At 37.5% G+C, this 25,882-nt stretch overlaps 1 pseudogene; it reads right to left on the bottom strand.

Annotated features, from left to right (window-relative positions):
* Nucleotides 1–21,049: 21,049 nt before the first annotated feature.
* Nucleotides 21,050–21,698, bottom strand: LOC131223556 (uncharacterized; annotated as a pseudogene).
* Between the last annotated feature and the right edge of the window lie 4,184 nt (nt 21,699–25,882).

The following is a 25,882-nucleotide window of genomic DNA, read 5'->3' as shown; positions in this document are numbered from 1 at the left end:
TTTAGGTTAACGTTATAAGTTTAGCTAAAGGATACAAGTATAGGTTATAGGTATAGGTTTAGGTTATAGGTTACAAGTATAGGTTATAGGTTAAGGTTAAGGTCAAGGTCTAGGCTTAGGTTATATGAATAGGTTTTGGGATTTGAGAATAGGTTTACGTTAAGGTTATAAGTCTATGTTTATATTATAGGTTAAGGTTTAGGTTTAGGTTATAGGTATAGGTATAGGTTATATGTTATAAGTATAGGTTATAGGTTAAAGTTAAGGTCTAGGTTTGGGTTATACGTATAGGTTTTGGGATTTGATAATAGGTTTAGGTTAAGGTTATAAGTCTAGGTTTAGGTTATAGGTTAAGGTTTATATTTAGGTTTAGGTTTAGGTTATAGGTTATAAGTATAGGTTATAGGTTAAGGTTAAGGTTATAGGTTAAGGTTTTGGGATTTGTGAATAGGTTTAGGTTAAGGTTATAAGTATGGGTTATAGGTTAAGGTTTAGGTTTAGCAAATCGGGTTCGGGTTCGGGATCGAGTTTAGGTTTGGGTTTAGGTTTTAGGTTATAGGTTATAGGTTTATATTATAAGTATAGGTTTTGAGATTTGAGAATAGGTTTAGGTTATAAGTATAGGTTTAGGTTGGGTTATAGGTTATGGTTTAGGGATTTGAGTTTAGGTTAAGGTTTAGGTTTAGGTTAAGTTTGTAAGTTTAGGTTAAGGTTATAAGTATAGGTTATAGGTTAAGGTTAAGGTTAAGGTTAGGTTTAGGTTATAGGTTAAGGTTTAGGTTTAGGTTTAGGTTATAGGTATAGGTATAGGTTTAGGTTTATGTTTAGGTTTTTAAGTTATAGGATATAGGTTTTGGTTTAGGGTTAGAGTTAGGTTATAGGTTATAGCTTTAGGGAATTGAGAATGGGTTTAGGTTATAGGTTTAGGTTAAGGGTGTGGTACCTGCAAAAACATATATAAACATGACCTGTCCAAATGGCCAGGCCCCTCCAATGCTGTCCATAGGAAGTGGACAGCTTCATCATGGTCATAACAGCGGTTCTCACCTTCTAGGGACCTCCGCTCATCCGGATAGCTCCGACGCACATCCGGATCTGCTCCATTAATTTCGAGCAAATACATAAACACGGCCTGTCCAAATGGTCAGGCCCCTCCAATGCTGTCCATAAGAAATGGACAACTTCATCATGGTCATAACAGCGGTTCCCACCTTCCAGAGACACTCGCTCATGCCATAAATTCATCTGGCATAATGAATGAACAATGTGGATAAGTGACATGCTAAGACTGCCACCAATGTTGTGCATTCTATGGATGTGTATTTGCTCAGTCTCAAATGAGGTCTCTGTCTGATATAAATGAACCTTGTCCTTTGACCAAGCTTCATCAATGTCTCCCATTCAATTCAAAATCTACGCATCCAGGTGACAAGGAACAAACATTTCACATACCTGTGCTCCAAGAAACTCGCACCATAATTTTCCCACTCGCGCTGATATCTCCCAATGCCGATACATGCAAAAAAACAAGAATTGGGAACCTTGCAGATTAATAAGGCTAAAAAGAGAAAGGAAGCAGGGGAAAGAGAGTTTGCTAAAGGCTCCATTTCATGCATCACAAATCTTCTTTCCCAAAGCACTCAATACTTTCTTTTTAACTTTAGCATAGTAAACAAACCAATGATATTCCAATCTTCAAAACAATAAAAGATAATAAAAGAAATAAACAACTAATATGGGAAGCTGGCACACCTGCAAGCTTCACTGTGATGAGTCCAAAAACTTGTGGGAAAATTCCTTGCAAAATGGCATTTCGTCCTACAAATAGTTTGAAGAAGCATGATTGGAACATGTAGCAAATAAAAAATTGAAATAAAAAACATAATGAAGAAAAAAAATTGAAGAAAATATTTTAAGATCATTTTAATGTCATGAAAAAAAAAGATCTCTATTAATTAAGAGGGGGAAGGTACATGAGAGACCGGTTTTAATGGATACAACGAGAAATTTATATGTCAGGAATATGATTCCAGGTCAACAAAGCCTGCTGTAGATTGTGTTAATGTGAAATCAGACCATTTCTGACTTTCTGGTATTTCTATTAACTCATACTGCAATCAACATATTATCTTTTCACATAGTTTTCACAATGAATTGGCTAGAATTCTCATCAAGTGAGTTGTCTAGGCCTGAGATTAGAACGGTCCATCTGCCATGGTATACCACAGGTAAGCCATGACACAAAAACCAGCATAAACAAAAATGGTCGAGCTGGAAATGTAAACAGTTAAAAAAATAAAAACCATAAATCGTCAAAGGTTCATTTTTAACTCCAATCAATCATTAGGATGATTCACTCCACATGATTTTTGTACCATGCCCCATCCCCAACAGCACCAAGCAGATGCGCAGTTCAGATCATCTCCACATATGGGGCCCTGGTATCCATGCTACATGAGCAATGCAATGTAGGTCATGTGAAATCGACCCAAAGAAGAAATATGAAAGAAAGCCATTCTACCTATCAACTAAAGAAGTCCTAAGCAAACTGTACATCACTGGAATGTAGGGATGTAAACGGACTGCACAACTAGTTTTATGGGGATATAAAAAAAAAGAATCTAACTAGAGACAAAGAAGCTAACTAAATGTTCAAAACAAAAATAAAAACAATCCATGCACACACGTATACAGATTAAATCGGTCAAGTATTTCTTTCTCCAAACTTTCAAAATGAATTAAATGGATTTATTAACTGCTATATTAACAAAGCTGGGAAGACTAGCTGCTCCAATTCAATGTCTATATGAAACGAAAGCCGACCAATTAAAATTCACAAACTACAAAGTAAAATAACAATATGGTCTAATAGAATTATATCTGTCTCTGAATATAAAGAAGGTTTATTTCACAGAAGTGGTCCAATAGATCATATGCAACTAGGATGCTCTGGTCCTTAAAAGAGCTGCTCTACCTGTAGAGAATGGAGGGTTCAGTGTGCTTTACAAGACAACAGTAAAGGTTTATATGGTAAAGAGATTTTAAAGATAGAGATGAAGAAATAATCAAGTTATAAATAAATAAATAATGAAATAGATGAAAAAACAGAGAAAAAATGCCCCGAGCAGATCAAAAGGTCATATACTACATGGAAAGTGATAGAAAAATTAATTATTATAAAAAATAAAACATACAGAAAACATCAGTAGATAATCACTGCTTAAATAAACCACATAATCATGTGGCAAATGCCACAGATGCAGATAAATGCCAGTAATGAAAGATGTAGGTCTCCCCACGAAATTCCACAAAAACGCCAGGAGAACAAAAACCCCCAAAACTGATTTCAATTTCCTAAGAACCCAAACAAAAATCACCAGACAACCCAATATAACCCCTTCCCCAAACCACCACTAATAATGCCCATGCAACTGCATTGGTAAAATGTAACCACTGCATTGGTGGCAAGTAGATCAGAATCAAAGCCATGCCGAAGCACAGAAGCGTGAATCTCCTTACCCAATATCGGATGCGGAAACAGCATCGATGACAAGGCTTTCAAGAGGGAGGAGATGGTGAAACTGTCAAGTTTAAGGGCGGGTTTAAATGATGACAAGGACGAGAAGAGCCTAAGGGCTTCGGAGTGCTGGTCATGTGAAGAATAGGCAATGAGCATGGCATTGAAAGAGAAGAAATTTCTGTGGGGAATTTCATCGAACACCTTGCGGGTGTGATGGATTTGGCCAGATTTGGAGTACATGGAAACGAGCTTTGAGGCGAGGAAGTTGTCGGGCATGATCGAGAGGAGGATGAGTCGCGCATGGATCTGCTTTCCCTGGAAGAAGAGGTTGTGGTTAGCGTAGTGCTGTAAGAGATGGCCGCAAGCCTGGTAGTCGAAGAAGCCATTAGAGTCGATGAGAAAGAGAGACAAAGAGAGGTGTGGATTTTGGGGGTAGAGAGGGCATGCGACTTTGGGGATTTTCAGATTTTGGGGGTAGAAAGGGTGCGCGATTTTGGAGATTTTCAGATTTTGGGGAGAGATGGAGGGACGTAGTTAGCTAGGGAAACGGATTGACTACTCTCCCTTAGAACCTTAACCTAAACCTATTATCAAATCCCAAAACCTATAACCTAAACCTAAACCTATAACCTTAACCTAAACCTAAAACTTAACCTATAACCTAAACCTTAACCTATAACCTTAACTTATAACCTAAACCTTAACCTATAACCTTAACTTATAACCTATAACCTATAACCTAAAATCAATTTCCTAAACCTTAACCTATAACCTAACCTAAACCTAAACCTATAACTCGAACTCGATTTTCTAAACCTAAACCTTAATGTATTCTCAAATCCCTAAACCTAAACATATACTTAATCTTAATCTCAACTCCCTAACCTAAATCTAAACCTAAACTTGAAAACCCAAACCTAATCCCGATCCCGAACCTGAACCCGATTTCCTAGACCTAAACTTATAACCTTAACCTAAATCTATTCTCAAATCTCAAAACCTATAAACTAAACCTAAACCTATAATCTTAACCTAAACCTAAAACTTAACCTATAACATAAACCTTAACCTATAACCTAAACTTAAACCTAAACCTTAATGTATTCTCAAATCCCTAAACCTAAACCTACACCTAATCCTAATCTCAACTCCCTAACCTAAACCTAAACCTAAACTTGAAAACCCGAACCTAAACCCGATCCCGATTTCCTAAACCTAAACTTATAACCTTAACCTAAACCTATTCTCAAATCTCAAAACCTATAACTGTTCACTCCCCAAGTATAGGGTTGTGATGTAGTAATAAACTCGGTGAGACCGAGGTCGAATCCCAAGGGACTGATACCAGTACGTTATCTGAAACTAAGTAGAACTAGAACTAGACTAAGATGTAATCTAAATCAAATAGAATTTAAGGAATAATTGTGGAATAATTATCTAAAACTTTAAACAATTCAGGGAAGGGAAACTAGGGATTCAGAGGATCCACTTGTAGAGATCAGGGAGATCTTATGCCTGCATCAAGAATCATAGAATTTAAACTGAACTCACTTGATCTAGTTTTCACGAGATGAAAGGTGTATGAATTAGAATGAATTCCATCATCATACCATGCCCAGGAGACAAAGCAAACAACAGAATTAAATAATTACCAACCAATCAACATGCTATGAAGGTCAGAAAGGGTACAGACATCCAACCATGCCCAGGAGACAATGGCGAACAACAGGGCTTCCTGACGTCATAATCAAAATAAGGAAAAGAAAATACTCAAAGCCATTGCAAACCAATTGTAATTTCAGTCACAACAGGCCATTAAAAACTAAAAATATTCTCATAAAATTACATAAAAAACCCCTTCAGTCTAAACAAAAGGCATAAGCAACAAGTTCTCCCATCACGTTACAAGCTTCACCTCTTAGCCCTAGCTAAGAGGTTTAGCCTAACATGATGAGGCTAGAATACATAAGAATAAAATAAAACAAAATAAAGATCTCTAACCAAACAACTCTCCTTATCTCTAACTTCAAGTCCAGCCCAAGCCTTCGCTGCTCACGTCCTTTTCCCCCCTTGCCCTACAAGCTTCTCCTCTTTATAACACAAACCGAGTTGGTCGGTGTGAACTTCCGCCTCGAGAAGTGGTGGAGATGGCGTCTTCTTTACGCACAGCAGGTGCGGATGTTTTATGCATCAGCAACACAAGAACGTGTGCTGGTTCTTCATAGGGCCCATAGTTGCAGTCGATGGAAAAATCTACTCCGTCCATTGGATGCGGCTTGAAATCCAGTCAGATATGTTGATTTTGGCTCCGATTTTGTGTGGCCCACAGACTCTTTCTTGGTGATGTCTACTGGGCATTTGAACGGTTGAAAACCAATCGCCATTGTCTTTTTCAAGTCTGTCACCTAGGCGTGAATGAGATGGAATGAGGGACTCTCTTGGACGGTCTGGATCAAACCGTTGACGTACGGTGGTGGCCCACAAGATTCGTCCACAGGTTTTGTTGTGAAACAGAGCCTACGCATTTAGCGCTGTGATGGCTGGTGGGTCCCAGATTGGCCTCAGAAGGAAAATCCAATCCGTTCATTGCGTTCCTCTCGAGAAACTAGCTGGAAAAGGGTGTTTTTGTATGTCTTTTGGTTCGACCCATTGAATCTTTTCTTTCACCGTCCATCCTGCGTTTGATCGCTATTTACACGTGTGTGCACGCATGTGAAAAGAAGGACACCTAGGCGGGGGTCCAGCCTCCCCTCTAGACGCGATGAACGGTCCAGATCTTGTAAATAGATGATGGGTGGGGCCCACTGGTGAAAATCGATGGACGAACGCCCGTCCGCTGAAACTGGTTACGCAAAGAAGACGGGTCAGCACACGCTGACCCATTTTTTGGTTTTTATGCACGGCCAGTGCCGTGTACATGGTGTACACGCACTGGGCATGTGGCATCCATCGTGATGTATATGTACAATCCGTTCCGTCTATCTCTTTTCTTATATCTTTTTAACCGTTGGGACTAAATTTAAGGCATATCCAGATTGCAGGTGGGCCCATACTCTGGATTTTAGGGGCTAAATTGTTTGTTAGGCCACTTTCACAGGGATCGAATGGTTGAAATTTGACATGTACGGTTAATTCATGATCCTCAGGCCATGTATGAAGTTTCGAGCCGAGCAGATGGTGGGAACCCTGTGATCTTGCATTCTGGACCGAATTCGGGCCACTTGAGCTTTAGTTTCTCGATTTTCTCGGATCTCTAGTATGTAAATCCGTCGATCTCACTCTCCTGGGGTCCATCTCTTGCCTTGGTGATTCTGGAGCGTCAAATCCGTTCATTTAGCACCCTTTTTTAGTCCAAGCTCGTAAATACACCTTGCATCACAAACACGATTAAATTGAGCCGTTAAGCAGTACCATGTTCGTAAATTTAAATAATAAATGGGGTCTACTATGCAATATTTGACCCTCAACACAACCCCCAACCAACATCTTGCTAGTCCCGAGCAAAGTATGCGAAAAATAAGTTAAGAATTACAGAACAATTTCTATAAACTCGAGTGATTTTTGCAGAACAATCCAGATACGAGAATTCTAAGATTAATGAATGTTGGGCATTATTTTCTCCTGGTCTCAAGCACACGGTAAATTTCATAGTCACATTCAAAGTATTAATCCCACAATCAGAAAATTCTAAACATTGAGTTCTATGGGTGTATCGTGTAATCTCGACTTATCATTAAGGTTCACTTCTTAATTTCATGATATTATCGGTAAACACCAAGATAATTCATAATAACTAAAACTTTCCTCACGGATCATCTTTTCATTAATCGACCTTTGATATATATATTTTTTTCATTAAAATACCGCCAAGGAAAGGAATCAAATCTTCACCTATAGGGAGCAAACCTATGATGAAGACCATTGCCCATTGTCTTTTTCAAGTCTGTCACCTAGGCGTGAATGAGATGGAATGAGGGACTCTCTTGGACAGTCTGGATCAAACCGTTGACGTACAGTGGTGGCCCACAAGATTCGTCCGCAGGCTTTGTTGCAAAACAGAGCCTGCGCATTTAGCACTATGATGGCTGGTGGGTCCCAGATTGGCCTCAGAAGGAAAATCCAATCCGTTCATTGCGTTCCTCTCGAGAAACTAGCTGGAAAAGGGTGTTTTTGTATGTCTTTTGGTTCGACCCATTGAATCTTTTCTTTCACCGTCCATCCTGCGTTTGATCGCTATTTACACGTGTGTGCACGCATGTGAAAAGAAGGACACCTAGGCGGGGGTCCAGCCTCCCCTCTAGACGCGATGAACGGTCCAGATCTTGTAAATAGATGATGGGTGGGGCCCACTGGTGAAAATCGATGGACGAACGCCCGTCCGCTGAAACTGGTTACGCAAAGAAGACGGGTCAGCACACGCTGACCCATTTTTTGGTTTTTATGCACGGCCAGTGCCGTGTACATGGTGTACACGCACTGGGCATGTGGGATCCATCGTGATGTATATGTACAATCCGTTCCGTCTATCTCTTTTCTTATATCTTTTTAACCGTTGGGACTAAATTTAAGGCATATCCAGATTGCAGGTGGGCCCATACTCTGGATTTTAGGGGCTAAATTGTTTGTTAGGCCACTTTCACAGGGATCGAATGGTTGAAATTTGACATGTACGGTTAATTCATGATCCTCAGGCCATGTATGAAGTTTCGAGCCGAGCAGATGGTGGGAACCCTGTGATCTTGTATTCTGGACCGAATTCGGGCCACTTGAGCTTTAGTTTCTCGATTTTCTCGGATCTCTAGTATGTAAATCCGTCGATCTCACTCTCCTGGGGTCCATCTCTTGCCTTGGTGATTCTGGAGCGTCAAATCCGTTCATTTAGCACCCTTTTTAGTCCAAGCTCGTAAATACACCTTGCATCACAAACACGATTAAATTGAGCTAAACAATACCATGTTCGTAAATTTAAATAATAAGGATGGGGAGGTAAGGTAGGTTTAATTTTAGAAAGGTAATATTTAAGTTGGAAATGATATTTGGTTTGGTTAGAAAAGTTTTGATAAATAAATTTTTAAAAGAATAGTATGTTAAGTAAGTTTGTTGGCAAGGTTGGGGACCGAATGATTAGTTTGGGTTTAGGTTTTAGGGTTTGGTTGGTTTAAATTTTAGGGTTAGTTAAAATTATGGTGGATAAAATTAATTATTTTGGGTTTAGGGGGCAATTAAGGAAGGTTGAGTTTGGTTAAGGGTGGGTTTTATTAAAATTTATGGTTGTAAGAGTAGGATTAGGTTAAGGTTTTTAAGGTTTAAAAGTTTGTTAATTGATGGTTGGTTAAATGTTTGGTTTGGGTTAGGTTTTTGGTTTGGCAATTTTTGTTTAGGTGGGTTATTTTAAAGGAATTTGGAATTTGCGTTTTGGTTATAAGTTTTGGAAATTTGGTTTATTAAGGGTGTTTACGAAAATAAAAAGGCTTCCAAATTGCCAACCCTCCAATTCCAAGAGTTGGAACTTTTGGTGAACCAACCGTTTGGGGTAGAACCCCCATCAAATTCCGGTTAATTTTGGGGCATCATTGATCCATATTGTATCCCTTTAAACCTTGGGCCTTTGGCCTAACCGGAAGAGTTTTACAATGATCTTCATCAAAGTTATGATTTAGGTTCCCACCTTTGAAGAGCCGGTCACTAATTCCATCGGGTTTAAGGAATTAGAAAGTTGTGAAAGCACCCTTTCTAAACCTTAACCAAATTTTCTTTTATATTGTAAATTTCCTCGATTCATGAGCCGCTCTTTATAATTTGAACCTTTCCTTTGAGGTTTCATTATTTTTTATTAAAAACCTAGGGGAACCATTTTCCATTCCTCCAAAAAGTTATAATTTTTCCAACCGGATTTCCTATTGGATTAGGTAAAAACAATAATTGGGACACTTGTTTTAACAAAAAGGAAAGGGGGAGAGGAATTTTCAAAGGTTAAATTTGCAATCACAAATTCCCAAAACAATTTCAATTAACCTTTCCTTTTTCCTTTCCATCCTCAACTTCCTATGACTATCACTTTAAAACTTAAAAATTTTTAAAAGAAATAAACCACTTTCCTTATGACGGCCTAGCCGTGGTGTTCCACTTTGGGAAAATTCCCAAAATTGGTTTTCCGCAAATTTGAAGGAACCCATATTAAACATTTTAAATTAAAAAATTTAAAAAACATTGAAAATTTGGAAAAATTAAATCATTTAATTTGAAGGACTTTAAATTGGGGGGATGAATGAAACCTTTTAAATTTCCAAATTAAGAATTTTATTTCCTTTGGCAAAGCAGATCTTTGAGGAACTTTTTTATTTAAATTTTTTATGAATTTACCAAATTCCAAAGGCAAAATTTGGAAGATTAATGTAACCCTCTTAGCCTTTAAGGAAAAAGGAAAGGGTTTCAGCCTAATTGTATCCGTAAAAGGAAAAATAACATAAAATTAAAATTCTTTTAAATTAAAATAATTTGAAAAAGCCTGGAAATTTAAAGGATTGGATTCTTGGCGAACCAATTTGTCGCGGGAAAAATAAAATGAAACTTATAACTTTTCTTGAATAATTAAAAGTACAGGAGGTGTTGGTGGATGTTTTATTTGGTATCTTCATTGGTAATAAATTGGTTTCACCATAAAATAATTAAATCATTTCATGGTTCACCATTATATTCAACCCTCAAAATTTAAAAAAATCATGTGCCACCCAAATTTGGGATAAACCTCGCAGATCTCTTAAATAAAATCAACCTGAAAGAAATTTCTAAAAAGGAATTGAAAGAATTTACCAAATTAGGTTTCCCTAATTAAAATGAAATCAAAATAAGTTGTTCTAAAGGAAGAAAATTTTAAAAGGAAATGCCATGGTTTCCAAAGGGAAAGAACCCAAAAAAAGGAAAACAAAATAAATGAAAAGATTAATTAGAAAAAAACAAAAAATTAAAATAAAAGAAAAACTTCCAATTAAAATTTCACTTAAAAGCCTCCAATGGATTTTGTTTCCAAACCCAAAATTCAAAAAGAAAAGGAAGTTAGATTCTAAAAGGGTTGAAATTCTAAACAAAAATAGAAAGTTAATTTCAAAAAAAAAAATAAAACCATTTCTAAAAAAAAAAGAAAGTTCTAAAAAAATTGGATGATTTCATTTAAAAATTAGTTTTAAATTTAAAAAAAAATAGAAAAATAGAGAAATAGAAGGAATGATGGGGCTTCCACTACCAAGAAAAATTAATCAATAAATTTCTCAAATTTAAAATTAATTTAAATAATTTAAAAGTAGCCATTATTGAACGAACCGTCAATTCCAACCATCTGCATCCAATTAAAATTTAAATAAAATAAAATTAAAAGGGGGGGAAAAATAAACCGTCCAAATTATAAAAATAATTAGAATGGAATAGATAAATGAACTAAATCCTTGGTTTAAGAAATTTAAAAAATTAAATTTCTTCAAAGAAACTAGGGTTTAAGGAATTTTAAAGATGAGATTTAAGGAAAATCAAGATTATAAATTTAAAAAATAATTGAAATAGTACTTTCAAATTAAAAAAAGTTGGAAGTATTCCCATGTTGGAAAGGAGAAAAAAAAATAAAAATAAAACCAACCAAAACATTCATAATGTGTCCAAATATACAAAGTCAAATTAAATAGTCGAAATGGTTGGCTCCAATTAAGAAGGATCAACCACATAAAGATAAAACCAATTTAATTTCCTAAAACCCAAAAAACAAAAAACCCATAAAACCCTTCCCAAAAACCCCACTAAACAAAAGGCCATGCAACAATTTAAAAGTTAACCAATTCATTTAGTAGCAAAGGTTACAAACATGAGAGGCGAACCATAAATAAAATAAACGCTCCGGAACAACTTTCCAAAGTAAACCTCAAGTTTAGGCTTTTGGGAAACAGCCCCTTTTAAAACCGTCATTGGGAAGAATGTGAGAGGCGGTTGGAAGAGGGTTTTCGTGGGGAATTTAGCAACACCGGCGTGTTTTCATGGGCCCATGGCGTTTGAGGGAAAAATTTCGGGGATGCGGGGGAAAATCCATGGATTTGTTTTGGGAAGGTTGTGGACGATTTCTTTGGGAATTCCCGCAACCAGTGAAAACCAATTGAGTCTTTTAAAAGGCGCAAGGGTGAATGGGGGAAGAGGGCTCCTTTGGGGATTTAAAAGGTGGCGTTTGGGGAATTTTCAGATTTTTTGGGGAAAGAGACGCTTTAGCTGGGAAACGGATTGTTCCCATTCCTAAAAAAATCCAATCCATCCTTCCCCTTTATCATCTCATTTTACCGCATGAAAAAAATTGAAGTAACTAAAGAAATTTAACCTTTCACCATTAAAAAACACCTACCAACCAACCTCCCCTTTAACCGAACCCGGTCCAAACCTAAATTATGATTTTCAAACCACAACAACCTCTCCCCAACCTTACCAAAAAATGAAACCCAACCAATTTCCCAACCCGCCTTTACTTACATTACCTCCATTTATCCATCAAATATAAACAATCTCCTATTCTTTTCCTTAAACCTTTTAACTTACTAAATTTAACCATAACCTTACCAAACCTAAATTAAGCTAAATCCCTAAACCACTTCCAATCAATTTAAATTACTTATTTAACCTCCTACATTGAAAACCAACCAACCCGATGGTAACCTAAACTTTCATTCTAACCAAATTCCCAACTACCTTAACCACCTAAACCTATATTAAACCTAAATCTAACTTTCCCCACCTTCCTTTTATTTAAACCTAAACCATAATTTAAACCTTTTTCCAATCCAACCTCCTAAATAAACCTTATCACAAACCCGATTTAAACCTAAACCAGTTTTAAATCCCTAAATCTAAACCTACACCTAATCCTAATCTCAATTCCCTAACCTAAACCTAAACCTGAAAACCTAAACCTAAACCTAATCCCGAACCCGAACTTGATTTCTTAAACCTAAACTTACATGTTATAGGTTAGGTTTAGGTTAAGGTTTAGGTTTTAGGTTTAGGTTTTAGGTTTTAGGTTTTAAGTTTAGGTTTAGGGTATTTTTGTTTATGATGTTAAGCTTATATGTATTTATGCTTGAATGAATGTGATGTGGATAAGATTGTTTGTGTTTGGATGAATGTAGTTTATGTTTGGATGGATTTACTAGCTAGTTTGGGTTTAGATGGATGTGAATGTAAATATGATGAAATATATTATATAACAGTTGTATATCAGGATGAATATGATGAAATATATTGTAACAGGTATATATCAGGAATTTTGTGTGGAATTTTATGCTGGAATAATTTTTTTAAAAAAAGACTTTTAGCGACGAAAATTTTCGTAGCTAAAAGTTTTGCAAATATTTTTAGCGACGAAAATTTTCGTAGCTAAAAGTTTTGCAAAATATTTTTAGCGACGAACATTTTCGTAACTAAAAATATATTTAGCGATGAAAATTTTTGTAGTTAAAAGTTTTGCAAAATATTTTTAGCGACGAAATTTTTTATAGCTAAAAGTTTTGCAAATATTTTTAACGACAAAATTTTTTGTAGCTAAAAGTTATGCCAAATATTTTTAGCGATGAAAATTTTTGTAGCTAAAAGTTCTACAAATGTTTTTAGTGACGAAAATTTTCGTAGCTAAAAGTTTTGCAAAATATTTTTAGCGATGAAAATTTTCGTCGCTAAAAGTGGAACAAATATTTTTAGCAGCGAAAAAAGTCTTGTAAAGTTTTTTTAGCGACAAAAATTTTCGTCGCTAAAAGTGGAACGAATATTTTTAGCAGCGAAAATTTTCGCTGCTAAAAGTCTTGTAAAATTTTTTTAGCGACGAAAATTTTCGTCGTTAAAAAGCTTGCCTTTAGCGACGATTTGAATTTTTCACCGATAAAACCCTTCTGCTTTGGTCTTTTAGCGACAAATTTAGCGACGAAAATTTTGATTGCTAAAACTTTTTAGCTACGAAAATTTGATTTTTAGCGACGAAAATGTTCGTCGCTAAAAGTGGGATTTCTTGTAGTGACTATACTGTTTTTTGGGTTTCTGCTAGTTTGGGGCAGCAGAGTCTATCTTCTGTACTAGTTGGCTGGGTGACGTTGGTATTAGGAGCTGCGGTCCTCAATTTCATCACATAGATATAAGAAGAGAAGATCGTCGGATGAGATGAGATGAACGAATTACCTTTGTGATTTTTGTAACTATAGCATGTCCCTAGTAATGTTGTTTTTGTCATATGCTTTTAATGAAAGTTTGAAATTTTCATTGTGTAAGTTCACAATGCAATTCTTAAGATTCCAGAAAAGACCATCTTTTTCATAGCCAACAATCATGGCCACCTAAGACCTATCACTTGCCATGAAAGAGAAAAAGCCCTCAATTCATTTTCAATAATGCAACAAACCCAAGACATCATTTCAATTGCAATAGTGTAGGATACGATGTAAAGTAAAAACCCATTACACCTCCTGAATCAATGCAATTTCAAAATGAAATTAAAAATGCATATAGGACTAATTTAGATAGTGGACTCAATCCAATTCCAAACAACACATTCCATCCAATTCCATTGCAAAATTCTTTTAAAAAATTCCGGATCAAGTTGAGAAGTATTAACAATATCCACTAATCAATGCAAAAATGATACCTATTAGGTTGAGATGTGACATGCCAAAGTATGCATTTTACACCATAACTCTTTCAAGTTATTTTGAATTTACAGTAACATTCCTCCATATTATCATGCAACAAGAAAGGCTTGTTATTTGGTTAGTTGCTCTTGAATTTAATAGGGACTCAACATTTGAATCATTTTATTTACATTCTATTTTCTCATATTACCTTTGAATTTCACATATTTCAGGCATGTAACATGTTGATTATAGACCATAGTTTAAAAACCTAAAAAGTTGACTCGACTCAATGTTCATTTGGGTTTTGAGTCAGGTTGACTCAAAGACTCAACAGGACTGGACTCGATAGTTAATGCCAATAAATTGAAATAGGAAGGAAATTTTAATTAGTTATCTTTGCTATTGATCTTAGAAAATGAGAAATCAAAAAATTAACAATTGCATAGCTTGCTGATTGAGTGTGCACCTGTGACAGAGGTCCGCAACTCAATCATATCACAGCCTAGCCACTCTTTAATATTTGAATTTTACCAGTTTCAATTCGAGTTAGAGAGTCTTTTTTTTTTTTTTTTTTGGAATAAGAGTAAAAACTACATAAAAAACTAATTTAGCATGATATACCGTTGCCAGTGGGAATTGCACATGCATAGAACATCCAATTCTTTCTTGCAAAATGTGAATTCCACCATGAAAAACAAGTGTATCCACACATCAGTTGGGCAACAGCTGTATGTTGGGTCAGATCATTATTAAAAAGGTCCAAGGGGCCAAACGTACCTCTGAATGTTTTTTTGAAGGGTGAATATTATTAAAAAGGTCTAAGGGGCCAAACAAACACAAATGACAACAAAATAGAACAGAAGAACAACAAAAATAAAATACAACACCCCAACCCCCCAATTAGGAATCCCACTCCTTGATCATCAAGAACACCTTACTAATAATAACAGCCAAGGAATGACTGTTGTCCTTGAAACATCTATCACTCCTCTCCCTCCCTATGCCCCCACAAAGCTGCCAATAGGGCAATACACCATTTCCATTTCTTGGAAGAAGAGGGAAAGTGGGAAACCACCATGCCACATCATGAAAAGCTAACCCAAAGAACAAGGCATAACCCAAAGAACCTTAAAAGCCGACTGGATGTAAAACCTGGACCAGACTGGATGAATGGACTGGTTTGTGTTGGAACCAACCTCAGAAACAAGTTAGGTCACTAAGAACTCATTTTGAGCAAGGAATCATTCAAATTGTTCAGTTGAAAGGGTGCACATAACCAGGTCAAGCATTTTTCCCAGATGAACTGGCCAGTTCATTTTTTTCCCTTTTGGGTACAACCACAATTTTGTTGTTTTCTTTTGGGTACAATCACAATCAGTTGCATGGTATGCAAACCAAGAAATAGGTCGAAGGTCGGTCCAGCATTTAAAAGGTTGTAGTGAAAGCTTCAAGAGGTATTGATTTAATTATTCAACTGCAATTACATGTAGCAGACAACACTGAAGGTTTACCTGCAAAGTTAGGGGAGCTATAGTTTTTGAGAAGAACCATCTCCCCATGAATGGTGACGAAGTCCTTACCTGAAAGTTTCACCATAAATTATCAGAATTCAAAGTGCTCAGTGTTTCATTGGCAGAGCTGCAAGAAAGCCATATGATGCGATTCACAATACTAAACAAATACAATTCTGAATATGAAACAAAGAAAATGCTAAATTAGAGAACTCTAGGAGAATAGGTACACCCCAAATAGATGGGCTGACATTTGTAATAAATGTTGTTTTTGAATTTCTACCAAGAGCGTCTTGTAATCAAAGACTTATATTGAGGAACAATCAATTATAAGCAAATTGTATACTAGGAGCATAAAATGTCTTCTTACCAGTCTTACCGGCAATCCCTTGGACTTAGGCAACAATGCTGGGGTGAATGGAACAAACTTCTCCATTGCCTTTGCATCCGCCTCAGCATCCTTCATAGCTAATTCATTCTACCCTCTGCTACCAAGATCTTATCCACCTGATGGTATTCGAACATCCTTCGGGTGATGAAACTTGCAATTCACACCAAATTTACACTGGCTAGTCTTCGCGTAATATTGTAATATGTTTGAAAGCCACAGGATGGGGTGGGTAACAAGTGAAGAAAAACTTTTAAATATAAGAACACAAAAAAGCAGGGATAAATATAATCTCAAAAGGTTTTGTAAAATGTTACAGTTTTAACAATTAGCAACTACTTCTGATATAGCAGTTGCCCATGTTTTCTCCTTCAGTTTCCTGCTAGAAAGGGAGCCATCCCTGCCATTTATGGTGGGAGTGTGAAAATATAAGGCCCGTATCATAGTCCGTACCATTCCATCGGCTTCTGTGGTCTTTCCGGTTGAATTCTGGCAACCCTTGACTTGTATCCGACGTTTGTGCGTGATCCCAAGTCGAGTCCTGCATATCAGAGTCGGCTCAACTCGAAACTTGTATCCTAGCGACCGTGCCATCGGCGCGGTTCCAACGCCGTGACTCGCGCACCGATCCGATACCTAGGCTAGAAGATGTGGGCCCACGTTCATTCCGAAGATACGCCGCGCGTTACGAATTCTGAGAGAATATCTACAACCTATCCCATCAATCAATCAATCAATTAATGTCAAGTATATATCCTATCACAAGTACAAGTCAAGTACAAGCAACCCATCTCTCTCCCATTCCCAAAGTCAACTCTCTCTCTTTCCACCCATCCCTTTCTTACAACTCCATCACTCCACCCATCACCCATTATCCCATCCCTTTTCACCCATCACTTCTCTCTCCCTCTCATTTCTCTCTTCACTCCCAAGCAAAAAATAAAAATAAAAAATCCAACGTCCAACTCCCCAAGCTCTCTTCCAAAACCAAGTGTGGCCCACTTTCCCACCCTGTCATCTCTCATCTTAACCCTTCATTCTCCATCAACCTCTATTAAAATTGAAGCTAAGGAGCCTCGGAGTCCAAGGAGCTAAGGAGAAGGCCGATAGGTGGGTGATCCACCGTTAATGTCAAATTTAGGGCCCACTTGTTGTGGGACCCACCTTTGATGTATACAATGTAGAGAGGGGCCCATAGTGGCGGGGTCCCTTTATCTCACCGTTTCTCTCTCTCTCTCTCTCTCTCTCTCTCTCTCTATATATATATATATATATATATATATATATATATATATCATGATGGAGTGGGCCTCACAAATATGTATTATATATAAACTGTCCATCAAATGGTGTGGCCCATCCTATTGCAGGTGGAGGTGAGGTCCACACTATCCATTGTTGGGACGGTGGAGATCCCTACGATGGAATGTACTGACCATCTATCTTATAAAATAATAAAAAAAAGAGAGGAAAGAAAGTATGGTGTATATTAATATAATATAATATATATATATATATATATATATTATACATTATATATGTATGAGAGGTGGGCCACACGTGTGGGACCCACCATGATTTATTTGAAGATAAGCATCGTCCAGAGCATCCAAGGCTCTGGACGGTGGCCTTTTTATAGCTCCAGTATATTATGTTATGTTATTATATATTATATTATCTTATATAAATATAATATAATTTTATATATACTCATATAGGCTTCAGATATATAGCAGTGGGGCCTACGTGGGACCCACCTGTACCGTCGGAGCAGCTGACACTGCATCTGCAGTGGGGCTATCTATTGTGGAACCCACCATGATGTATGTATAAATCACGCCGTTCATCCATCTGGCACGCCACATGCGCCCGACCAGGCATGTACATATCACGCCGTTCATCCATTTAAAATCCCCACCATCCATCTGATTTGACGGTGGGCTAGAGGTTGATATCAGCTGCTGCTGCATGTGCAGCAGCAGTACTCTAGAAAAATGAAGTAGATTCATATCTCTAGTGGGCCACGTACGTGGACCCCACCCCTGATGTATGTGATCCAGCCCAACCCTCCATCTTTTTGGTAAGTCTGTCTCAAGACTTGGGATTAAAAATAGGATAGATCCAGTTATCAAGTGGAGCACACCACAACAGCAATGGGTTTGAACGTCCACCATTGAAATCCTTCAAGGATCCCAAAAAGTTCCGGATCAAGTGATATTTGTTTTTCCTCTTTAGCCAGGTCTTGTGACCTTATGAACAAATTGGGTGGAAAATAAATGTTGTGGTGGCCTTGTCTGATTTTAATAGTGGAAAACATTACCTCCACTGCCATTTGTGGTATGGGCCAGTTGATCTTTTGATATTATTCATTTTTTTTTTGTATAATACTGTAAAATGATCCCTAATAATAGATGATTGTTGTAGTGGTGCGGCCCACTTGATTCGGCTCATTTGATAGGCCCAATTGATTCAGCCTATTTGACTCGGCCATTTGACTCGGCATATTTGACTTGGCCTATTCGACTCGGCCTATTTGACTCGGTTCATTCGACTCGGCCTATTCGACTTGGCACATTGATTCGGCCCATTTGAATTGGCCCATTCAATTTGGCCCACTGATTCGGCCCATTCGATCGGCCCATTTGATTTGTATGAGGCCCAATGAAACGTATGTGAGGCCTTTGTGTGGGCCGAATATGTGTATATGAGGCCCATTTGTGATGTGAGATTCCACTACAATGTATGTAATGATGTTTTGGCGGTCATGCCTTAAGAGCAATGATGGTTAAATGTCCGCATTGTAACTCTCCCTAGGGCCCATTGATAGGCCCATACTTATAGTGTGTAGGCCGTCTAGGCCCCTCTTCGTTATGAATAGGATCCATCATCACATAACATGTTTAGTATAGTTCCATGATCCATGCTCATACGCATCATATGTATGCTTGATATGAGGAGTGACTGATCATAGTATATGCCTTCGAGCAGATATTTTATGGGCTCCCTGATAGGCAGAGTTACCCTTCATGAGCACGTGGTATGCGTAGGATTGTCGCATGACTAGTAGTTTGACTCATGCACTTTGCATTTGTGTGATTGTGATTGTTGTATGCCCTAGCGACATCAGGGCCATAGCCTTCACAAACACATCGTGGATGGCCGGATTGGATACTGAAAATACTGTTCTAGCATCGGGGTGCCATACATGTCCCTGGGTGAAAATCCTTAAACCCGATAGTACCAGAGGATGACTCCAACGTCGAGACCGAGTGGATGCATGAGCGGGCGAAGGCCGTATACCAGTAGGCTGCATCTCCCACTGTATCGTAGTCGGTTGGAAAGGGGTATGACCTTACCCACCTGAGTGAGGGGACAATTTCTAGGTTGAGTTTGACCAGCTTGAGGAATAGGTCGACTATCGACGAGTCGGGCTTGATATTGGCAGGCGGATAGTGAGGTCTCTTCCACTCACCCAGTTGTGCGATCGATAAGGACAGCAAGCTAGTGTAAAGTATACTAGACCCTGGTGATTATCTAGAGTGAGAAATATACTGATATTTGATGCTCTAGCGATGAGATGTATTGATATATGGATTCGGATGAGGACTGATATGCTTGAGTTACATCTTGCATCGCATGGCCTTGATATGGCCGACATCATTCACTTCTTGCATCGCATGGTCTTGATATATCCGATAGCCTCATGCCTTGCATCGCGTAGCTTTGGTACGACTGATGATATTCATGGACTTACCGACATTTTCGCATTACTCTGATATTGCAAACTTGCATTTCTACCATATGCACACACTTTCACCACCCTCTAAGCTTTCTATAAGCTTATGCACGACCGTTGTGTGCAGGTGATGCAAAGTAGTAGCAGTTCAGGAGCAGGACCGTGCTGCAGAGCTTCCAGAGGTTTGGCTTTATTATCTTGTATTTCCCTTCATATGTATTGTACTTTAAAGTTTTTGATCACAGTGAATTTTGTGATGGTATTCTTGTGGTTATTGTTTATGGGTTATGCTCATTACAAATCAAATTGATGTTGAAAATCCTCCTTGTAGGATCCCAGGATTAGAACCTAATGTATGGGTGTCGGGAGCCGAGAATGGGGTACTACGGAGGCTGTCGGCACCAGATTCGGTGATCGAAAATTTTGTGAGCCTGGTTTTCTAGTTTGGGGCGTGACAGAAAATCTCCTCTAAACTAAAAAAACTACATAGGTATTTGTTAACCTTAAGGCTATGTTTGGAAGCACTATTGAATTGAATTTGAATTGAATTGCGATAACAAGTTCCAATGCTAGGTTGTAAGTCTTGATGAGGCAGTTCATGTACATGCCACATGTGTGTGCTATCATGGAAAATAGAGGTTTGAGATCCAGTCCATCCATCAGATGGGCATCACTGGATGTCATGGCCTAAGAATCAGGTCTGGTCCAATAACTGAGAAAAGAATTGGTTAAGACCCACCCGATGGACAACTTGAATATTGCACCTATTTGCCACACTGGAATATGTGGTGGCATGTAGATGGTATGCTTAGAAATCATAGAAACTAAAACAAATTATCTATTTTTTTTAGGATTCTTTTCCACTAATTTCTCATCCACATTTTCCTCAAATGTTGCATTTTCCTTTCCAAATCTACTTCTTGGATTTATGTAGTAATTGAACTAGTTATTGCAATTCATTTGGATAGTGCATCAAATGCAACCTAACAGTAGATACATATCAAATAAACTCACCTTGATTAATCCGGTCTCGGTCCCATATAAAACGATGTCATTTGCAGTGAGTAAACTTGTTATCCTGCTGATTACTAATAATCTTCCATTTTCTGAAGCTTTCCCCTCAACCGTATCTGATTTTGGATAAAACCATTTTAAGAGAAAAATCTGGGCCATCCTGATCTATCATCCACGATCTTTTTTTTTTTTTTTTCATGGTTTCATGGACATGTCATTTTATTTAGTATTGCAATGTACCAAAAAAGTCTCTTTTATCATATCCACAAAGCATTAACCAGCTGAATTTTGTTAGAAGTTGCTCGAATGAAAAAAATCCTAAGACCAGGACATGAAACAGAGTTCCCCATCTGCACCCATTTCTTATGGTTATACAGAGATTGTAACTGCTGGGAAATAATCAAATCTACAAACATTTAGTCCCCAAGATATCAAACAAGCTCTCTTTGCCAGCCCTCATTCAGTCTTTTTACAGGTCATCCCAACAACTACATCACTTAATGCTGGTTGTGGAACCTGTTAAGATGTTTCAAAGGAGTCCAAGATGGGCCTCACCACAACCAGAAGGAAGAGGCCGACTTTGGCGGCTAGGCAAGAAGTAGCAACTACAGGCTCTTGCACCATGAACATCTTCAGCTTGTCCATCGCCCCCATCTCTCTCGATCTCCTCCTCTGTCCACGAGTATCATCCACGATCTACCTAGTGGTTCCAACTGTGGAATTAATCCACATTCTACAAGAGTAACACAATCCAGATTCTTGGTTGAAGCATTTCTTCAAACATGTAGGCGACCATGGACAGTGGTGGATATGGCTGCCGTTGCCATGGCTGCTGCCCAATTTCTAGCCATCAAAAGAGGAAATGAGAGAGAAAGAGAAAGTACCTTCGACTTCTTCATCTGATTTCTTCTATTCTCTTCAACTGTTGGAGAGAGATAGATGAAAAGATTGCTTCGAAGAGAACGAGCTGGGAGAGAGACATTGACAGAGAGGGAGGGAAATCAAGGAGATCGAGAGAGGAAGGGAGGGAGATCGAGAGAGTACAAGGGAGTACAAGGGAGAGAGATCTAGGAAGGGAGACTATAAGGGAGAGAGATCGAGGAAGGCAGAGGGAAAAACGAGATGGGAGAGAGAGAGATCGAGGAAGCCAGAGGGAAAAGTGAGATGGGAGAGAGAGAGAGAGATCGAGGAAGAGAAAGGAAGAAGCGCATGAGACAAGAGAGAGTACCTTCACGCAGGGATATCGAGAGAGGAAGGGAGAGGAAGGGAGAGTGACAAGAGAGGGAAAGAGAGAGAGGGAAATGAAAATACCATCCGCGCGGTGTTTTTTTAAGTAACACTATTTTACCGGCGCCCACCTTTTAGAATCAGGGGCGTTTTTGGACGGCTTTTGGTGATTCACATTATCACTGACAGTTAGAGATGGCTGCCGGTAAAAAAATGCGCCAGTAAAAGCACATTTTCTTGTAGTGTGAATTCCAGGTTGTGTGTATTAGATGAGTAGGTTTTAAACATTGGTCAAAACAGCTAGCTATTTTTTTTAAAAAAACTTTCTATCGGCTCAAAAAAAAAAAAATCAGATCGATGATGGCTTAAATTCATGGTAATGTAAAATGATATTGTGTAACTGTGACGGATTTACACCATCGAGGAAAGTATCCAAATCTCATTACCAATAATTAATTGATTAACGACAATGGATACTAACCGTCGGTGTTAAACTAAGTTGTCAGTAAATATATTCCTCAAATTTAATTGCCGGTGTTTGATTCGAGCAGTTACGATGGATTATAGCAGTCGGGGTTGCTTTAATTCACCAAAAATTACCTCAAGCAGTTACAATGGAGTATAACCATCGGGGGTTACTTCAATTTACCAATGGATAGGATTCGTCGACCTTTCTAATGCTATTCCGATAGCTTTTGTCCACTAGCGTATCCTAAGAAATGCCGATGACCACAAAAAAAAAAAAGAAGAAAAAAACAATGCCGATGTAATTATTGCCCACATACATCCAATGGCTTTTAGCCGTCGGCTAAAATCCGTCTGCGTTGGTCAATTTTTTGGTAGTGCACCTATACACTTATAAGAATGATCTAATCCTCCAATTATTATATTTCATACTGATAAAATAGTGGACCATCTAATCTGGACCATCAAATCATCATCAAGTGCGAGCAAAGCAATCTTAACTGTTAAAATAAACTTTAGTGGAACCTTTAAAATTTTGATTAAAACATCTAGAATATTAGACCCAGCAAAAATACAACTTGATGAGCATCTAATTTAATAAATCTAGTAGTATATTAGTCCCTAGGCTCAGTTAATCTTGTGTTAGCCCGTACAAGAATCCACCATTCATGTTGGAAGTGTGTGGTTATGTCCACTTTTAATGGCCATGCGATATCTTTGTAGGAAGAGCTAAAGTTGACTAGTTAAGATAGTGGCACTTACACGTCATCAGGTCTGAGATTGATTATATTTCATGCACAATCAAGTCTTGATCACCAATCTAATCATAATCCATGCTAATGAGCTCTTAGACTATTGACTTGAACTCGATTCACCAATGTAAGTGTCTAAAGGTCCAACTTTGGATCCCATGTCCATGATACACTCACCATCCTATGTGGAATAAGGGGAATACACCTACACCAAGCCGACTCCCTAATGGTAGAGATTCTCCATCTTGACCATACATCTGATGTAGGAATGTCCACAAGTAAGTCTTATATACCTGTGACTGTTATGGTCTCTATATAAGATACTGAGATCTAAGAATCATAACTCTCCCTGGTGAATAACCGTCGTGTCTAATCTTTAGTTCCCAAAGGCTAATAGATGACTCAATCATAAACTAAATGTGATTTTAAGGTGACACTAATCACTAAGGTATACCATGATGTCCACATGGGATCCAAGGTCATTGTGATCTCTGATTGAGATCAACCCTATCCCACATACATAACCAGTGGATTGGGGCTCACATTTGTTTTTTTAAGACATATGCTCTAACAATCTCTCACTTGCTTGAAAATCAATCTGTGCTTAAGTCCACTAAACACACATGTCAAACCAACACTACTTAGCTAAGATGATTAATGTGTCATAATGATACTCTCAAAGTCTATAAAGATCCCACTATTAAACATACATGGTTATGCTATACCTAGTCTTTAACGCCCTGGATTTTGTAACCCGAGTTTAGTACTCATTTTTTGAAATCACGAGAGTTAACTTATAAGGATAACCCACATTTCACGATATATATATATATATATATATATATTTTTAAATAAGTAAAAGTGAGTGATCACACTAGAAGCAAAACAAACCACACATGGAGGAAGTGTCTAAAATATATCTCAACTTATACAAATGGTTTCCCATAGGGCTTATACAAACTAATGACTCAAATATAAAAAATGAAATAAAATAATAATGAAAGAAAACTAGAATATGAAGTAATAAATCTAAACTGCAATATCAAATAGTTCCTCGCACTCCACGTAAGCGCCAACCTATACTCCTTAATGTATCAATGGCTATCCTAATGAGGTATACCCTCCAAGATTACCAAGCATCACAATTGTCAAGAATGTAATTCAAATATATTCAGGAGAATACAATATCCAACGTAAACTTCATACATAAAATACAAGAATGAACAATTTATGTTTCACAAGTGACATATAGGAAGATATCACTTGCAATTCAGAATAAGTTACAACTCACATTTTCAAGTAACAATTTAAGAAAATATAATATCTAAATTACAATCACCACTCACAAGTACAACACCAACTAAATATCTATCTAGAATTCTAAGTATAACATGAAGAGATACAATTCTTTCTCCATAAATATAAAACAAATGGTTATAACATCCAAACTACAATTTAATGTATAATATAAGAAGATACAATCCACTTCACACACAATATTCAATCACCAACTTAATCTTGATTATTGAATGAATGCATGAATGCAATCAGCCTGGGGATGCACATCCAACTGAACAAATGAATGGACCGTTCAAACAGTTGGCACATTCATACAAGATATCATGTCTTTCAAATAGTCGACCCATTCAAAATGCAAAACGGGTCGTTCGAACAGTACACTGGTCTTTCAAACAGTCGACTAGGCACTCGATAACGCCCATGTGCCATGTATGCATGATTAACCCAACCGTTATTAGTCCAATTTATAAACAATACATCAGAGAAGTTCAAAGGTCACTATGGGGGGCGCGTGCAACCCAGCATAGGCCGACAGCTCGGGTATAGTGTCCCATTCCACCATCCCGGCTCATGAGACTTAAACAAGTAATATTCTAACACAATCAAATAATTATAAGTAGTGATGGTAAGATAAAGAATCCAACACATTTCATTTACAAGAATCTCTACAACTAGTGGCCACTCATGATTCAACATGTAGACATTACCATCAAAAGTTTAGATATACTTCTAACAACAAGAGTCATTCCAATAAGCCACATTGGCACCAAGTCCTTCAAGGATACAACAAAATAATATAATCCACAAACCACATCGGTATAAATAATCCACGAGATGGTAAGTCTACGGTCATGTATCATTTATTTTATTCACAATCAGCTACTAGTTAGAGGAATCCCTAATATAATATCCATCAATATATGATATTAGATTTTCAATATAATCCATTAACACCAAACAAATGTCAAACTAAATCACAATCAATTTAATGCACATTATTAGATAGATACACATGTAAGTACTCATCGAAACTAAACTAGAGAAAATAATTCAAATAAATCATAACTCTATAGGATTTAGATCATTAATCTTTACAAATCAAGAAATGTACTTATATGCATATACAAAACAAATCAAGGAATGTGCACATATAATTGCAAATCATTTTAAAGTGAAGATCAATAATTCAAAACTCAACTAATCATTCGATCATACGTGTAATCTAGTCATAAACATTATTATAAAAATAAATCAACAGAAAACTAAATTAACTATCATAATGATGGAAAGCTTGAAGGGTAAATCCTCACCTTAGAAGTGTGGATTG

This window comes from Magnolia sinica, chromosome 13, assembly GCF_029962835.1.
Source record: "Magnolia sinica isolate HGM2019 chromosome 13, MsV1, whole genome shotgun sequence".
NCBI lineage: Eukaryota > Viridiplantae > Streptophyta > Magnoliopsida > Magnoliales > Magnoliaceae > Magnolia > Magnolia sinica.
The sequence above is the reverse complement of the archived record's forward strand: the minus strand, read 5'-3'. Positions and strand labels throughout refer to the sequence as shown.